The sequence below is a fragment of the Schistosoma mansoni genome (genome assembly GCF_000237925.1).
Source record: "Schistosoma mansoni, WGS project CABG00000000 data, supercontig 0097, strain Puerto Rico, whole genome shotgun sequence".
Taxonomy (NCBI): domain Eukaryota; kingdom Metazoa; phylum Platyhelminthes; class Trematoda; order Strigeidida; family Schistosomatidae; genus Schistosoma; species Schistosoma mansoni.
The window spans coordinates 196,866-211,347 of NW_017386031.1; positions in this window are offsets into that span (position 1 = coordinate 196,866).

Here is a 14,482-nt window from a genome sequence, read left to right on the forward strand (position 1 = left end):
CGCTAACCAGAAAAAATAATTCAAACCATTTAAACTCTGCCCTGGCACTTGAAGGAATAATTATGATGTCTCATGATGAAAGCCGAAATTCTTCGGAAGTCACGAGACCGATGCACCTTCTAACAACCAGAGCAACACTCTTTGTAGGTACATGGAACGTCCGGACAATGTGGGAGACAGGAAAGACCAGCCAAATAGCAATGGAAATGAGGAGATACAACTTGGCAGTACTCGGAATCAGCGAAACATATTGGACACAAACTGGACAACAAAGGCTAGGTATAGGAGAGTTGCTGCTGTACTCCGGTCACGAAGGAGAAAATGCTCCACACACTCAGGGAGTTGCTCTAATGCTGTCCAAAGAAGCACGAAATGAACTTGTGGGATGGGAATTTCATGGACCCAGGATAATCAAAGCATCATTCAGGACAAAGAAGCAAGGGATCATAATGAACGTTATCCAATGTTATGCACCCACCAATGATAGCAACGACGATGATAAAGATCAGTTCTACGAAAGGCTGCAATCAATTATAGAGAAGTGCTCACGAAAGGACCTCACCATCCTGATGGGAGATCTAAATGCTAAAGTTGGAGTGGACAACACAGGATATGAAGATATAATTGGACGACATGGACTAGGAGAGAGAAATGAAAATGGGGAGAGACTTGCAAACCTATGTGCATTCAACAAATTGGTTATAGGCGGCACAATATTCCCACACAAGCGCATACACAAAGCTACATGGATCTCACCGGACCACACCACAGAGAACCAGATAGATCACATCTGTATCAACAAAAAATTCCGAAGATCAATGGAAGATGTGAGAACCCGGAGAGGAGCTGACATAGCCTCAGATTACCACCTGGTTGTGGCCAAGATGAGACTGAAGCTAAAGAAACACTGGACAACTGGACAAACAGCACTACAAAGGTTCAATACAGCCTTCCTTCGAGATACTGACAAGCTCCATGAATTCAAGATAACTCTCAACAACAGGTTCCAAGCTCTACAGGATCTACTAAATGAACAAGAAACTACTTTGGAGGACAACTGGAAAGGGATAAAAGAAGCACTAACTTCAACGTGTCAGGAGGTTCTTGGTCCTAAGAAGCATCATCACAAGGAATGGATCTCTATGGGAACCCTGGACAAAATTCAAGAAAAGAAGAACAAGAAACTAGCAGTTAACAACAGCCGAACACGAACAGAGAAAGTCAAAGCACAAGCAGACTACGCAGAAGCAAACAGGGAAGTGAAGAAAAGCATTAAAGCCGACAAGCAGAAATACATGGGAGAACTAGCAATGACGGCGGAAAAAGCTGCGAGAGAAGGGAATATGAAACAACTATATGGTACAACGAAGAAATTGGCAGGGAGATATAGCAAACCACAGAGACCAGTCAAGGACAAAGAAGGAAAGACAATCACTGAGATTCAAGAACAGAGGAAAAGATGGGCAGAAAACTTCGAGGAACTGATGAATAGACCAGCCCCATTGAATCCACCGAACATCGAAGCAGCCCACACTGACCTTCCAATAGATGTCACTCCACCAACGATCGAAGAAGTCAAGATGGCCATCATACAAATCAAAAGTGGGAAGGCGGCAGGACCTGACAATATACCAGCAGAAGCACTGAAGTCAGACATTGAAATAACTGCAAACATGCTTCACCTTCTATTCAAGAAGATTTGGGAAGAGGAACAAGTGCCAATGGACTAGAAAGAAGGATATCTCGTCAAGATACCAAAGAAAGGAGATCCGAGCCAATGTGAGAACTACAGAGGCATCAGTTTGTTATCAGTACCAGGAAAAGTTTTCAACAGAGTGCTGCTGAATCGGATGAAAGACGCAGTAGACGCCGAACTTAGGGATCATCAGGCTGGTTTCCGTAAGGATAGGTCATGCACAGACCAGATTGCGACACTACGGATCATCGTTGAACAATCAGTCGAGTGGAACTCATCACTATACATCAACTTCATTGACTATGAGAAGGCGTTTGACAGTGTGGACAGGAGAACATTATGGAAACTTCTTCGACACTATGGAGTTCCTGAAAAGATTGTCAACATTATCCAAAACTCATACGGTGGACTACAGTGCAAAGTCATGCATGGAGGACAGCTGACAGATGCATTTCCAGTAAGGACCGGAGTCAGGCAAGGCTGTCTACTCTCCTCATTCCTCTTCCTTCTAGTGATTGACTGGATTATGAAGAATTCGACATCTGACGGGAAATACGGAATACAATGGACTTCTCAGAATCAATTAGATGATTTGGACTTCGCAGATGACCTAGCCCTCCTCTCTCATACACACGAACAAATGCAGATGAAGACCGCAAATGTAGCAGCAGCCTCTGCATCGATAGGCCTCCACATTCACAAAGGAAAAAGCAAGATTCTCAAATGCAACATGGAGAACACCAACCCAATCACACTTGATGGCGAAACTCTGGAAGAGATGGAAACATTCACATACCTGGGGAGCATCGTTGATAAACAGGGAGGATCGGATGCAGATGTAAAGGCGAGGATTGGCAAAGCAAGGGCAGCATTTCTACAATTGAAGAACATATGGAACTCAAAACAACTGTCAAATAACTTCAAATTGAGAATCTTCAATACGAACGTCTAGACAGTCCTACTGTACGGAGCTGAAACATGGAGAACTACTACATCCATCGTCAAGAAGATACAGGTATTTATAAACAGTTGTCTACGCAAAATACTCAACATTCATTGGCCGGATACTATCAGCAACAGCGTTTTATGGGAGAGGACAAACTAGCTTCCAGCTGAAGAGGAAATTAGGAAAAGACGTTGGAAGTGGATTGGACATACATTAAGGAAATCACCAAACTGCATCACGAGTCAATCCCTAACTTGGAATCCTGAAGGGAAGCGGAAAAGAGGAAAGCCAAAGAACACATTACGTCGGGAAATAGAAGCAGATATGAAAAGAATGAATAAAAAATGGAAGGAACTGGAAAGGATTGCCCAGGACAGAGTTGGATGGAGAATGCTGGTGAGCGGCCTATGCTCCTCTACGAGGGGTAACAGGCGTAAGTAAGTAAGTAATCCAGAAGGACTCAAGTTAGGTTACCGTTTAATCGTAGCATATCACGTTGATATTCTAGAAAACTACATCATGTTCGAATTGGGTGTAAACACTTCGATTCCTTCAAGATCTCTGAAGGCTCCGTCATGCTTCTCGAAGGTTATCCCAACAATATTTAATAGTCAAAACTGATAGAGAACATTGCATTTCGTTTACACTTAAGAAATCGCGATGTCGTTTGCGTAAAGTATTTTACTGGTTTAGTCAAAAGAGTAGTTAATTATAATAATTTTATTGATGACTAATCTGAGAATTTTTGGGTTGGTTATAAAGAGTGTGCAAGTACGTGCTCTGTTTAATATCTGACGTGATGTTCCCCGCCAATCAGAGAGGAGCGAATTATCGATCAGAGCAATGATGCACAAAAGCCATATGAACAGTCTTGAGTACTGGTCAGTCCTGCTTTCTGCCTAGCCCAAGCCAGTTAAGTCCAGAACACTAATAACAGCCCCTGCAAAATATGGATCATTATTCTCAAACATACTGGGTTTATATACCAAACAAACTGACCACATCGTACCATAAAAAAGGGGACAACATTTGCATAAGATTTGACCAAATGTGGCTGTGAATAGGAGGAACAGTAATCAATAGACTAGGGATAACTCAGAAATGGTAAATCGTATAATAATAGTCTATGGGTCAAAATAAAGCTCATAATAAGGGGGACATGAATATGAATAGTTTAGTTACTTACTAATTATACAATAGGAAATATACATATCATATTGGTCCATAAATAGTTCTCAAATGTTACCATTCATTAATCTTCATGGGATATAACAGGGTTGTTTAGTCATTCAATAAATAACCATGTTACAATTTAAGGACATATCAGCCTTGAAATATAATAGTTGAAATCATGAGTCAATTGAAGTGAGACCACCATGGAAAACCTGGAAGTACTGGACGGCGGTTTCGTCCTATTGTGGGACTCCTCAGTGGCAGTGTGCATCCACGATCCCGCCTCGCGAGCAAGATTTGAAACGAGAACCTATAAGTAGAACCCCTTATTTCTAAACTGTATGAATTAGACTGTCGAAAAAAGTCGTCGAATAAGCTATCTTTATACAAACATATATTCACATGATTATTGTTGTTTTGTTATTGTGTTATCAAATTGTAAGTAGAGAGGTATTTTATGTTTTTCTAGAATATATATATTTATTTATTTAAACACATAAATAATGGTACAAGGAGGCACCAAATAGATAGGCGTCACATAAATCATTCGATTTGTGTAAGGACTGAAATACTTTCTACGTACCCAGACCAAACCAAGGTGGTTTTCTCATGGAGCCACATCCGGAGCCTTCAAAAATAAAAGTCTAAACCAAAAAGCAGTGGAACAACATTAGTAGATACAGTCTCATGGTAACCAGTGATTATTAATTGATTCATACAACAGTTGTTCCTACAGGATTCTTGAGTTCACTCGCACCATTGGTTTGGTATCAGGGTTTGACAACTACCCTAGATGGACTCTCCGTGTTCACCAACACGGTTGAAGCGTCGGACATTCTCTTGTCGTCCCCTCATTTTCGTAAACAATACCCTCGCTACGAGGAGGCAGTGATTAAGACTTCCCTGACAGTGGTTCTATACACGTGGTCATGTGAGAGTATTTTGAGAAGGAGAGCCGACTTTCCCCACTCTCAGACGTATCAGGGCATTCGGACGTACTTTCTTAGAATCAAATCCTCAATCTTCAACTAGCTAATCTAGCTTTACAATCTCATAATAAAATGAAATATTCTCATATGTCATCAAATTTAATACTGAAATGATTAGAAAACTTATAGTACATACTACTAAAAATGACTATCAATCAATACACTTGAAAATGTATGAACTAATCAGTTAAATAACCCTCATATACATATGTCATTCATTTTCTATAGTCATGTAACTAAACTGCCTACACTAATAACTAGGTATACCCACTCACTCATTCACTCACTCACTAACTCACTCACACACTTACACACACACTCACTCTCACACACACCATAACAGTATTCTGTATTGATCTTATACAATGAGCTTAATTTTAAAGGTATCATTGATGAATTAAAAAAGGATACAAAAAAACGTTTTGTGAATCGATTAATCTTTATTGTTACTATGATAAACTGGTAACATAGAGATTCTGATAATTATCAGGATGAAATTTATGTAAATTGTCTTAATTGATTGTGAGATGGTGGAGAAGATTTGTAGCTTAGGTGGATGATTTTGATGGAGTTTTTTTTCTCTAACCTGGATGGTTTGATTGTGGAGCTTTTATCGTCCTTCTGAACAACATCATCAGAACAAACTTCTGGTAGAAGTGCTGTTGATGTCGTTCAGAAGGATGATGAAAGCTCCATGACCAAACCATCCAGCTCAGAGAACAAAACTTCATCTAAATATATTATGATTATACGTTTATTGACTTTTATCAGCAAAATATATTTACAGTCTGAGAGTGTAATTTTTTGTGGTAAATTCTAAACCACAGATGGCCTGTTTGAATATTTGGGCTACCTGTTCTTGTCATCTACAGATTTCACCAAGTTATCTGTTTGTTTATAAGCAAAGATGGATAGTGGCTAGCGGTGGAATCCAGTTTGACGCGCATTTCGTTCTACCTACATCTCAGAGTTGATGTTCACTCTGGGACTTACATCACAGCTATTTCTAGAAGGATTGCTAACAGCTAGTGACAATACAATGTTAGTAATACGAGGATTCGGTAACGCAAAGTAATGATAATTCAACTGATGTCATCATCTCGAAATACCGACTTCGGTCGCTTAGATATATACTACGAATGTCATTGAAGCAAATTCCACATTGTGCGTTATTTGCTGAGGCTGGGGATTAGTTAAAAAGAGGGCAGTAGTCAGTTCATTACACATTGCTGGGTTATGAGATAAAGTTATGCAGGACTGAAATCTTACAGTCCTTCATGAATCTCTGGTTGACATCCTAGAGCTAGTGCAACTGAGTGTCTTGAGACATTATCAGACATAGCTCAGAATAGAATCTAATAGTAATCCTTCAGCTATTTTCTTTTCCTTTCTTTATATAAGCGAGAGGAAATAACTCAAATGAAAAAAAACCTTTCTCGTTGCGTTTTTCTTAACTAATTCTTCCATTATTTTTCATACTTTCATTCATTTATTTTTGTTTTTGGTTGAGAACACGAATCGGTCGGTGCTAGATCACCATAGGAAACCTGGAAGTACTGGACGACTGTTTCGTCCTATTGTGCGATTCTTCAGCAGTGCGCATTCACGATCCTGCAGCAAAGGGACTCGAGCCCATGACCTTCGGTCTCACGTACGAACGCTGAACCTCTAGACTATTAAGCTGACCGGCATCCAACGGTGTTAATGTCTAAATTCAACTAATTCACGAAATCACTCAACCATCTTTCATTGTCTGAGGTAGAAATCTGTCTCTATCTGGAACTAACTAACTAAACAAATAAAACGATGAATACATACATAACTGTTAACTCCTTTAACTCCTTTTGTAAGGGGGAAACACTAAGTAATACTTTCAAATGATACTTACTTTTTAAGAATTTTTAATAAAACAGAAGCACCTCTTCCATCAGATAATTCATCTGCATATGCCGTTGGCATTCTATGAATATGTTAGGTGTATGTGTATGTGTGTATGTCCGGATGGTGACTATCAAATCTGTTATGTAATTGCTATTGAGACTTAATAAGCCATTTAGTTCCTATCTGATAGTTCGATATGATAATCTATACTGATAATCATGCAAATACAATTTATACATTTGACTGTTAATGAATTACTAGTCGATTTTAAGTATTGAGTAGGACATGTTGATGGTTACTAAGTTAGTTGTAACCTTTGTATTTGTGGATTTGTGTGTGTGGCGTGTATATTTATGTGTTCCTACTTGTTTAAGAGTGCCATATTTTATTTATGTATAAGTGCTTATCACTGTTTAAAGAATTGAACGAAATTTGACTCATTAAATATTTTTAGGATGTATATAAAATGTGTGTCTAATGAAGAGAAGAATAGAGGAGCGATGACAAATCATTCAAAATCTGTAGAGTATTAACATTGCACCGAAATGCTCTGGTACGGTCGAGAGTGAGGAGAGACAGCACTTCCTCTCAAAATACTCTCACACATGGCCACGTACATACAGTCACTGTCAGGGAAGTCCTACTCACTGCCTCCTCGTAGCGAGGGTGTTGTTTACGAAATTGACAGGACAACAAGAAAATGTCCTATGCTTTAAGCGTGTTGGTGAACTCGGATAGTTCACTTAGGGTAGTTGGCAAACCCTGATTCCAAACCAATGGTGCGAGTGGACTCGAGGATCCTTATCTATTTTATTTCAAGTATTGAGTAAGACATGTTGATGGTTACTAAGTTAGTTGTAACCTTTGTATTTGTGAATGTGTGTGTGTGCGTGTATATTTATGTGTTTCTATCTGTTCAAGAGTGCCATATTTTATTTATGTATAAGTGCTTATCACTGTTTAAAGAATTGAACGAAATTCGACTCATTAAATGTTTTTAGGATGTATATAAAATGTGTGTCGAATAAAGAGAGGAATAGAGAAAGGATGACAAATCATTCAAAATCTGTAGAGTATTAACATTGCACCGAAATGCTCTGGTACGGTCAAGAGTGAGGAGAGTCAGCTCTCCTTCTCAAAATACTCTCACACATGGCCACGTGCATATATCCAATGTTAAGGAAGTCCTACTCACTGACTTCTCGAGGTATTACTATGGTTTATGAAAGTGAGAGGACGACAAGAGAATGTGTGACGCTTCAACCGTGTTGGTGTACACGGAGGGTCCATGTAGGAGAGTTGGAAAACTCTCATTCCAAACCAATGGTGCGAGTGGACTCGAGGATCTGGAAGGAACAAATGATGTATGAACCAATTATTAGTCACTGGTTACTATGGGACTACATCTATTAATGTTGTTCCACTGCTTTGTGGATCAAACCTGGGTATAGTTCCTTTAGAAAACCCCCTAGTTTGTTCTGGTTACTCGGGTAGTATCCCAGTTCCCACACAAATCCAATGATTTATATGGCGCCTATCTATTTGGTGCCGTCTTGTACCAATATTTATGTATTTAAATAAATAAATAGCATTCTATGAATCATAAGCTTTTGTTTAATGTATAAATTACTACCATATTCGAGTCTATTATAAAATTACATGACTTTTGTATCCTATTTTTGCAAGTCTACTGACCTAATTCGAACTTAAATATATTCTTCTCATATCTTGTAAGGTATATTTTGTTGGTCAGAAATAAATCAGACAAATAACTCTAGCTACATGGTATTCTTTATGCCTGCCAGGCTATTCAGTCATAAGTAAGTGAGGAAATAGCTTCTTCTCTCTACCCTCACTGTCGTTTAGTCACAGATCGAAATCACATGTGATGAGTTTCAAGATTGTATCAGGTAACCTATCACTTCAAGGCCGAGATAACTCTATTTCCCTGAATTGACTAGTGGGTTGATAGATCAAAGTCGTACAACTGGGCTTCTCATTTTTGATATTGACGAAAACGCTTCGTTAAAGAGGTAGGTGTAGTTGATGTTTTACGTTTGAAATAAAACAGCATACTGTCGCACGTGTTCTTTTTATCTCTTAAAGCTTAATATCAAAATATAATAATAAACTAGAAGTAAAGTATGCGCTCGCCCGCGAGACTGATAGGTCCTGGGTTCGAATCTCCTGAGGTGGGGTCGTGGATGCACACTGCCATTGAGGAGTCCCACAATAAAACGAAACGGCCGTCAAACAGTGCTTCCAGGTTTTCCATAGTGGTCTAGCTTCAATTGACTCATAATCTCAATTATATAAAACTACTAAAATCTTCACAAAACCTCCTTCTGATAAAGAGAGATTTATTATGATGCCTAAATCAGTACTTTTGACTTTGTTCCATGAAAGATTATGTTGTGTGAGTGTGGCTAAAATGTCTCTGTCTGAAATATTATACCGTACTTCTATAGGTAAGTTATAAAACACGCCATCAGTGAAATATAACATTTGGAAATACATCTCATACGTCGAATTTATGAGCAGAACTAATGGAAATGTGTTAAGTTCATTGAAAACCGATGATAGGCTTCGGTGTCCAGACTAGATTATGTCATCATAGAATATGTAGACAACATAGTTCTATACTAAGAAGACGTTGAAAAACATACAATCTTCGCATAACCTTTGGAAAAAATACAAGGATATTTAGAATGTGACACGGTCCCTCTAAATGTATGGATTAATGACAGGAAGTGAAGTAGGTAAGCGAGTCTACCACTTCATTTATCTTGGAAGTTTGGATAACCCTAGTAAATTTGTATTTAACGAGATCTTGACTTATGCCACTATTAGTGTAGTTGAAGTGACCATAACATGAATATATTCCTCAAGAATTTATTCTGCTTTACATGGTGCCTATGAAACCCTGTCCCTAAAAATAGATTAGTACTTAATCATAGATGTCTCATATATTTTGAGACCATTGAGTGGGTAAACATGAAGTCAGGCAAAGAGTAATAGATAAATATAACAAATAGATTGATGAAATGGTAAATAATTATCGACCCAATTAATTAGAACATACTTAACTTGTTCTCATCTACCCCCAAATGCCTTAGTACGGCCAAGAGTAAGGAGATTCAGCTCTCCATCTTGAAATGCTTTCACATGACCACGCGTCTATAGCCTCTGACAGGGAAGTCCTACTCACTGCCTTCTCGTCCCAAGGGTGTTGTTTACAAAACTGAATCTCTTTACGATGCTCCACTGTCTTGTGGATCAGATCTTTAGGTAAAAAGCTACGGGTGTAGCCCACTAAGAAAACCACTTGGTTCAGTTTGGGCACCCTAGTAGTATCACAGCCCTCACACAAATCAAATGAGATTTGAGATCTGTTGCCCCTTTGTACCAATATTTATGTGTCTAAATCAAACCTCCTACCTGGTGTAGATTGAAAGAAGTGACACTGATTACCCAAACCACTGACTATTAGACTGTACTATATAGATAAAACAAGACTACTTATAAAAAACCAATACTTATACTACTTATACTAACTATTCTAGTATTTCACTATGTAGTTATAGTATTCTATACATGACTATCTGACTGATAATTAACACTTATGCAATTATCAGAAGGAGGTTTCGTGGAGATTTTATTAATTTTATATAGTTGAGATCATGAGTCAATTAAAGCTAGACCACCATGGAAAACCTGGAAGCACTGTTTGACGGCCGTTTCGTCCTATTGTGGGGCTCCAGGTCTATTGACAGATATCAACTCACTGAAGACAATTAGTGAATGGTTGCTCAATATCATGGATTGGTTAAAGTTAGACAATAACACCATCGGATGCTGGCTCAGTGGTTTATTGGTTAAAGTGCTTTAACGCAAGACTGGTAGGTTCTAGTTTCGGATCTCGCGAGGCGAGATCGTGGATGCACAATGCTTAGGAGTCCCACTATATGGCCGTCTCTAAATTTTCCATGGTGGTTTAGCTTCAATTGACTCATGATCTCAACTTATTTAATTAATAAGTATCTATAATCATTCATAAATCTAACTAAATGGGGACCGAAAAAGGGAAAATCAACCTTTACACCCATAAAGAAAGAAACGAAAAAAAAAGAAAAAAAAACAACCCAAATACTTACTTTTTTAAAATTATTAAAAATACTAATGTACCTTGTCCATTAGATATATCTAATAGATATGATGATAACATAATAATATTGATTATTGAATGTAAATCAATCAATCAATCGATCAATAAATAGATAATATAAATTATTATGATGATTATTTCATGTTTTTTTTAGTTGCTATCCAAGTATTCTTTATATTCACTTAGTAACTATGAGACAATACAATATCTTATTAGGATGATGATGATTATGATTACTGATTAATATTTTAAAAAATAGTTTTAATGTTTCAATTTATGTTCAATAATCAACAATCCAAAAAAAATTTTTTTTTTGTTTTTTTTCTTATTTTTTTCTTTAAAAAATTTTTTTCTTTTCAGTTTTAACAACGTAATTAATAATAATAATAATAGTAATAATAGTATTATTGACAAGTCTAGATCATCCTTATTATTATTATTATGTGTGTGCGTGTGTGTGTATGCGTGTGTATGCGTGTGTATGTGTGTGCGCGTTGTATACTCAACGAATTACCCTTTTTCTTTTCTTTTTTTCTTTATATAAGAAGGTATTGACGTTTTTTTTTGTTTATTTGTTGATAGGTAGGTAGGTAGGTGTACTTTTTTTATTATTCATTGTCAGCTTCTATTATAAAGTTGAGTCTATATTGATTGATAGGTGTAAATATATTTATTATCTTAATCGATCGATATATAAGTTTATTGATAATGACCTTAATTTATTCGATAATCAATAAATTCAATAATCAATCAATCAATGATGTTATAAATTCACTTAGTATTGTTTGTATGAATCTTCTGATTGATGTTTTTAGGACTGCAACTGGTTAGTCTCTAATTGGCATATGTACATACTGTGTGTATTGCTGCCTCGATATAGCCTGAATTCACAAGCATTTTAAGCAAAGATGGATAGTGGCTAACAGTGGAATACAGGATGCATGTTCCGTCCTATTTGGGACTCGTCAGCTGAATGTACCTGCATCTCAGGTTTGTTGATGTTCACTCTGGGACTCAAACCCAGTACTTTTCACTTCCAACGTCATCGCGTTATCCACCTTGGTAGTGAGTCGTGATAGTCACTTGCTTGTGCATTGGGGTGAAGTTTAAATTCACTTGGTAATGTTTTTTTGAATCTTCCCATCGATGTTTAGGACTGCAACTGAGGGGTCTCTAATTGGCATGTGTGCATATTGTGTGTATTACCTCGATATAGCCTTAATGATGACATAGTTTAGATTTTCTGACTAGCTGCTAGTCAAGTAAAAGTTGATTAATTTTAATAGTTGAAATCATGAGTCAATTTAAGATAGACCAACATGGAAAACCTGGAAGCGCTGGATGGCTGTTTCGTCCTACGATGAGATTCCTCAGTGGCAGTTCACATTCACGATCCCGCCTCACTTCCAGGTTTTCTACGGTAGTCTAGATTCAACTGACGCGTGATTTCAACTATAAAATTACTGAAATCTCAACAAGAAAACCCTTTCTGAATAGTTGATGAAATTATTGTTAAAATTCTCATTATGCATAGTAACCGAGTGAAAAATTAAAAAAAACTTAAATGTAGTTTATACGCAAAGATGGATAGTGGCTAACAGTGGAATCCAGTTTGAAGAGTGTTTCGTCCTATTTGGGACTCATCAGCTGGATGTACTAGAATCTCAGAGTTGATGTTCACTCTGGGAGTCGAACCCAGTACTATTCACTCCAAACGCCATCGTGTTATCTACTTAGATTCATGTTATTAATGGAAATTTGTGGTGAACTTTCAATTACGATAATTCAAATGGCCAGTGATTTTATGATGTTTATTGATTTGTTACAAAACCCTCCTTTCTATTCATCAACTACTCAGTGACTACTTAATTTAAAAAAAGTATTCTCGGTATGAAAAATCGAATGAAAGGTATAGTGGGTGTTAAATCCATGAAATCGCAGGTGAGAAAGTTGTTCACCTATATTGCTAGACTGATATACTTCATCCCCAGATACGTTTAGTCTTTTAATTTACATTACTTATAAGTAGTACAAATGTTTGTCTAAAATAAAGTCAACTATTCGTGGTAGTGTGTATGTGTTGTTGATAGAATCATAAAGAACATTCCAGTCCATCTCAAATAAAAAAATATATAATTCGAACTCGGTAGTTAAGATCTTAGAGATAAGTTGACATCAGACTACTCACTTCGTGATGATGGTTATAGATCTTTGTTGACTAAATAAACAGAAGCTTAAGAAGTTATGTTCTAATCGACTTCCTAATTTTATCAAGATAATCTAAAAACCGAAATGACAAACACCATGAGTAATGCATATTACCATCAAGTGTTAACAGTAGTATCAAAGGATATGAACTAAAAAAAGATTTGAGAAAGTTGATGAAGGAACAAGGATGATGATGAATTTCGTTCTATCAGTTGTGATGACCTAGTTACTTTCCCAAGATTTCTTGATAGTAACTCTATTAACCTTAAGATTCCAAACGACAAAAAGCCTGCCTATTTTTTTATGTCGAACCGGTTAATTAATGCCGTGCTTGGCATCGTTCATTACAAAGTTCTTTAGTGAAACGTGAAAACTATACGTTAAATGTATAATTTAAACATCTTCCATTAGTTTTCCTTTATATCTTTCATATTTCTGTCAATTGTCAATTCATGTATGTTTCTACTTCTGTTGTCCTCAGTTCGATCCTCTAAACCATTTTTGACAGATATCTCACTTGTGATCGGTGTTACACAATACTATCGTAACCAATGGTTGGAGAATTTGGGTGACATTGCTTAGAACGCCGTTTGTTCCCTCACGATACTGGAGCCAGCCCATGTGCGCCATTGGTTTGGAATCAGGGTTTGCCAACTACCCGAACATTCGCTTTTAGTCCTCTCAATTTCGTAATTAATACCCTTGGGACGAGAAGGCAGTGAATAGGTTTTCCCTGGCAGAGGCGGACTCTCCCTACTCGCGGCCGTACCAGGGCATTTGACAGCTTAGATATGAATAAATAGTTTTAAACTAGATCAAAATAGTTGCTCAGCACTAGAAATGTGATCCGTATTTCGATGTAGTCTAGTTTTGAAATAAATTAAATCTTGTACAAAATGCACGGAATACTCCCTAGTTACATTTATGAAAGTTATTATTAACACTGAAGGGCGATAATTAGATAATGAGGACAACTTATAAAGAAATTACTCAGAGAGAATCACAGCTTTTGCACGTTGCATTCATCATATAATAAGGTCTCATTGAAAACAGATTATCAGTTTCACTCTAATATGGAACCCTCATAAGTACATGTCCTTGACCCTACTAGTGATTGAACCCAGTATCTATAGGTCCCACGCTGAAAGTTCAAACAAAAAAACCATTAGGTCTATGTACGCTGGCATAATTTCATATTTAGTCAGTTTGTCTTATAGATTGAAGATCATCTAATATTATCGGTGACAGTTTTTTCTCACTTTGAACAACTCTGAACTATACCAGTCATGACTTTTCATCACAATTGATTGATCACTGAGTGGTGATCAATACCATGCGTGTCAAGTCCTTCTTAGTGCTGATCGAATGCTATCGATCAAGTTGCAATGTGGCCACCAATCTAGGTGGCTCGACACTGCGTGCAC